The following is a 6,000-nucleotide window of genomic DNA, read 5'->3' as shown; positions in this document are numbered from 1 at the left end:
TTTAAAATTGTTAAGAAGGCTTGCTTATTTGTGCTTTTAAACTCATCATTGAATTCCATCCTCACTGTCACCAAAATCATCTAGGCTGTTATCATTCTTTCTTTGAGGATTAATGAGCATTTGAGGATTAAATGAATTAGTGCTTAGAACAGTATCTGGAACAGCATGATTCAACCAACTGAGTATCCACCGTGTGCCCATAGGCATTATGGGAAACAAAGACATAAATTAAAAGTGGTTTAAGCCTTTTATGTATCCACAATTGAGTGGGCAAGTCAGAGACATAAGTATCTGCCTTGTATGCTACACTATAACAAGCACCATACTAGAGCCCCAAATCAAGATTACAGGGATGAGAAAAGTTATCTTTGGGGTGCCTGGATGGCTCAGTGGGTTAAACCCTTTGCCTTCGGCTCTGGTGGTGATCCCAGGGTCCTGGGTTCGAGCCCCGCATTGGGCTCTCTGCTCAGCAGGGAGCCTACTTCCTCCTCTCTCTCTGCCTGCCTCTCTGCTTGTGATCTGTCTGTCAAATAAATAAATAAAATCTTTTTAAAAAAGGAAGAAAAGAAAGTTATCTTTGTTATTATTCATTCATTCAGTCAGTCATTCATCTAGGAATATAAATTCACTCATACTTTTCTCACAACCTTTTTAAGGTAAACCGGATAGATGTTCCTTTGAGCCCTTCCATAGTACCTTCTCCTGTACAAAGGGCTTGCCTGTACACTGTCTCATTCATTGTAACCCTCACAACTGCTTTGTAAGGGTAAGATTAGCATTATTTTCATTGCAAAGAAAGGAAACAAGTTTGGAAAGAATGTTTTATATGGTTGGTCAAATGTCAGAGGTGTTCTGATGTCACAGCCAGGGTGAGGAAATGGAGTTAAAGGAAGATAGAGAGAGGCCCAATGTCACAAGACTAGTTAGTAGAAGTTCAATTTGGGAGTACATTTTGTAAAGGCATATTCTGGACAATAGGTCCATATCTCATCAGGAATGAAATGGTCAATGTATCACTCTCAGGTCCCTGGGATGTCTATTAGTATCTATTAAAAAAACACCTTTCTATGCAGGGCTTTTTGGAAAATGCGCTGGTATTTGCCTTGAAGTGCTTTCCAGGCCTATCTTCATAGTATGAATCTTCTTTGGCATCCAGTATGACCCTCACAAGTAACAAAAATGAGGACGGGGCACCTCGGTGGTGCAGTTGGTTAAGCATCCAACTCTTGATTTCCGCTCAGGTCGTGATCTCAGAGTTGTGGATTGGGGCCCACATTGGGTTCCACACTCAGCAAGGAGTCTGCTTGAGAGTCTCTCTCCTTCACTCTCTCTCTCTCTCCCTCTACCCCTCCCACTCGTGCTCTCTCTTTAAATAAATAAATCTTTTTAAAAAATGATGACAGCAATTGACATTTTTTAGAAGATTTTATTTATCTGACACAGAGAGAGAGAGATCACAAGTAGGCAGAGAGGCAGGCAGAGAGAGGGGGGGAAGCAGGCTCCCCACTGAGCAGAGAGCCCAACACAGGGCTCGATCCCAGGACTCTGGGATCATAACCTGAGCCGAAGGCAGAGGCTTAACCCACTGAGCCACCCAGGCGCCCTGTGACTGACATTTTTAAAAGTATTTTCAAGAAGAGATTAGCAAATAAGTCATTAATTTCAATCAGGAGGCTCACCCTTCCACATTTAGTATTTATGTGAAGAGTACATTCTTTCAGAGTGCATTGTTTTAATTCCACACCAAGGGGATATTTCAAGTTGGTCTCTTATGTGGACTCATTATTGTTAGAATGCCAGGAATATATTCATGTACAGCATTGCTAATCAGAGCAAATTTGTCTGTTGCTTTTATTGCTCTAAGTTCTACAGTACATGGGTAGGCTGATAGAGGAATGATTAGGTAGATAAGGGATTTTTTTTTCCTCAGTCAAAAGAATTTGAATTAAAGAAATAGACTGGTGAAAATAATTAGGTATTATCCTGAACTTGCACCCCATTTAGGATATTCCTCAGTTCTAATTTAAATCTTGCTTCTCAGTAAACTTGAAAGAGAAAATATACATATTACTGCTAAAATTGTAGGACCTGATCTCTGAACACAATGTGAATATATAATATTTAGAAATGAAAACTGGGATATATGGAGATTTTGGTTAAGGATTAAAAAGGCTTTTATAAGAGAGGTGATATATTTATGAACAAAAAGTTCTTGACAAAAGTCAAGACATTTAGAACACTGCTAATCTCTACCTGTCCATCAAAATTCAGGTCAAATATGAATAATATAAAAGCGATACACAAACATTTTTTTTAAAGATTTTCTTTATTTACTTGACAGACAGCGATCACAAGTAGGCATAGAGGCAGGCAGAGAGAGAGGGGGAAGCAGGCTCCCTGTGGAACAGAGAGCCGGATGTGGGGCTGGATCCTAGGATCCTGGGATCATGACCTAAGCCGAAGGCAGAGGCTTTAACCCACTGAGCCACCCAGGTGCCCCTATACACAAACATTTTAACAATGGTTATCTGAACAGTGGTGCAGTAGACACTGTTCACAATTACTCCCTTCAAACCTTTGTCCTGACTTCCACGCGAGCAGAATATTCTCATCTGTCCCAGTGATTTGGGGCTTAACCATGAGGCTTCGTAATCTATGGAATAAGAATGAAAGTTACAGTATAACAGCTCCATGTGGAGGCTTTAAGAGTCATTACTTGTGATTACCCTCATGGCTCATTCTCAAAATACTCTCATTTTTCAAGAGAAGAATATGGGTCAGTATGATTAGAGACATATTTGTAATCATAGAGTTTGTGAGTCTTCAAATCTATAGGGTTGGAAGTAGCATTCTTCTTTTATATAAATAACTTTCACAACCTCTGTTCATTTCAGTTACTATTTTCTCAGAATTCTTTTTTACCCAAGTCACAATGAGTGTTTTCCTGCAGCCACTCATTCGTTATGAAGAGAAAACGGGAAGATGCAGGAGTGCATCCTCTGAAGGCGCACTAGTGGGTCATGAGAAGTGATCTTTTTATGTACATTTGTGCATAAACAATACTATCTGACTTAAAATGTCATTTAAGAAAACTCCAAGATAAATGTTAGAAACTGGACTTTATATGGCTTTATAAGGCCCTTTAAGACCATAGCATATCATCCTTAACATCTGTTAGGGACAAATGCCTACTCTATATGCATATTAGATTGCTGCATGCTCTGCTGTGATTCTTTTTTTTTTTTCCATTTTATTTATTTTTTCAGCGTAACAGTATTCATTCTTTTTGCACAACACCCAGTGCTCCATGCAAAACGTGCCCTCCCCATTACCCACCACCTGTTCCCCCAACCTCCCACCCCTGACCCTTCAAAACCCTCAGGTTGTTTTTCAGAGTCCATAGTCTCTTATGGTTCGCCTCCCCTCCCCAACGTCCATAGTCTGCTGTGATTCTGAGAGCTTCACCCACACCTTTGACATCTGGCTCCTGGCTTCTGAGAACGTGAGTGACACCTACTTCAGAAGATCCAGCGTCTGACATACATCATAAAGTACATTCTATTCTTTTTTTTTTTTCTTTTTTTTTTTAAAGATTTTATTTATTTATCAGAGAGAGATAGACAGAGAGAGAAAGATCACAAGTAGGCAGAGAGGTAGGTTGAGGCAGAGGGAGAAGCAGGCTCCCTGCCGAGCAAGGAGCCCGATATGGGACTCGATCCCAGGACGCTAGGATCATGACCTGAGCCGAAGGCTGCTGCTCAACCAACTGAGCCACCCAGGCGTCCCAGTACATTCTATTCTTATGGGCTGAAAATGGGAGATGTCAGTTTGATGGTTTTCCTTTGTAAACCAGCTTGTCGTCATATAGGCTTTTCTTTTTTAAAGATTTTTTACATTTATCTCAAAGAGAGACAGTAAGAGAGGGAACACAAGCAGGGGGAGTGGGAGAGGGAGAAGCAGACTCCCTGCCGCATCCCAGGACCCTGGGATCATGACCTGAGCCGAAGGCAGATACTTAATGACTGAGCCATGCAGGCACCCCATGTACATGGGCTTTTCCTTATGCTATAGTACCTTTTGCAATCACCTAAATTTCATTTGCAGGGAATTGCCATCTTTCCATTGTTTCTCCAGGGAGTCCTCATTACTGAGAAACGCAAATATGGTTTTTGCTCGAAACCCCTGCTGATGGAAACAAAATCTGCTTTGCTACTCGAATTATTATGACCTACCTAAAGTGCGTGGCTAAAGTTGTTGCATAGAAACTATTTCATAAAACATCCTCTCTTCATAAGGAAAGTGTGACAAGAATACAATGTGATTTCTTCATTTAGGTACAATCTCTCCCTCATCTAAATGAGAGCTTGTCAGGCTGAAGAGGTAACAAGAAATAGTAAGGGTTTGTCCAATTTGACATTCTGGAGCTCAGCTAGACCCATGCCCATGTCTACAGGTCACTGTGGGAAGTGAGGAAGGGGGCCATTAAGAGTAGGCTTGATTCCTTGCTTCAACAGAGCAGCTCCAATTTTGTCTTTATAAACTGTGCTTGGATAATACTTTAAAAAGAGTCCATGGGAAAAGATGATTTGACATCACTGGGCAGTACAATGAGCAGAGGTTTTGAAATAAGTCAGATTAGGTTCAGTCCTGGCCAAAACTATGTGACCTTGAGTGAGTAACTGAACTCTCTAAACTTTAGTTTCTTTATCGTAAAATATGAATGAATGAAGTCATGCATCTATGTACTTAGAATATGACGGGCATTTAATAAAGGGTAATATTTGTATTTGTTGTTATTATACAGAATAATTAGATATATAATACATGATCTTCATCCTCAAAAATGTGTCAAGTGATCATTATATGAAAAGCAGAAGACTTGCTTGTTGTCCTTGAAAGCTTTACAGCTTAATTGGTAAGATGATGCATAACATAAAAAAATCAACAATCAAACAATGCCAAGAACTAAGTGATTTGGATTCCCTGGCTGAGGAAAGAAAAGGCTTGAATAAAAAATAAAACGAGTATGTTCAAACACATGACCTCATCCTCTTGGCATGAGTCTATGTGTGCCCACATTATGAAGATTGTCCCCAAATTGAGATGGAAACAATTACTAATTTACTGACTGCAGTACAACATCTCCATTTAACAAGGGGGAAATGAGTGCCAAGGGCAAACAGCCATAAATGGTGCTCCCTAAAGGACAAACAATCCATAGATTTTCTACTACGCCTCCACACTATCATACCATTTGCAACATGCTTGAGACGACCCAAACCAACTAGTTCCATTCACTGAATTATACCAGCTGGGGTAGGCAGTATGGAAGGGAGTGGAATGAATGTGCAATAGCCATTGTTCACAATGACAGTGCTTTTTGGAGAGTCCCCATAAATGTCACCGGGTTGGTTTCTACTTACTAACTCTCCAGAAATCGTGAGAAATGTTAAAATGACTACATGGCAGACAGAACGCAGGGAGGAAACATGCCCTCAGACTATGATGAGAAATTAGTCCTTGAATCATGGAGGGCTGACTGATGACTGTGCCTAACCAAAAGCCAGAGCCTCATCCGCAGTGTCACTCATGAATGATGCAAACAAGTAATCAGAAGTGGTGCAGCAGGAACTTTGGTCAAGGCAGTTAATGGTTACAATGGAAGTTCATTTAGTGGGACATTTAACCCAGTTGTGGGAGTCCAGGATAGCCTGAGGAGGATATAATAGCCAAGGTGAGATGCAAAGGAGGAATAAGAACTAACCAGGTGACAGGTTGGAAGAGCAAGGAACAAAGCTCCAAGGACACAGGTGATGAGTAGCAGCAAATCCAGACCCAGAGAAGATGATGCTATTCTGGAAACCCACCTAAGGAGGAAGGGAATGGGACAGAGGAAGCGAGAAGGGGTTAGGTTAGAAAGGGTCTTGAAAGCCATGTTCAGGGCAATGGGGAAACTATGGAATGATTTTAAGCAGGTGCTAATCATGAGCAGGCTTGTTG

The sequence above is a fragment of the Meles meles genome, chromosome X (genome assembly GCF_922984935.1).
Source record: "Meles meles chromosome X, mMelMel3.1 paternal haplotype, whole genome shotgun sequence".
NCBI classification, from domain to species: Eukaryota; Metazoa; Chordata; class Mammalia; order Carnivora; family Mustelidae; genus Meles; species Meles meles.
This window is presented reverse-complemented; position numbering follows the sequence as displayed.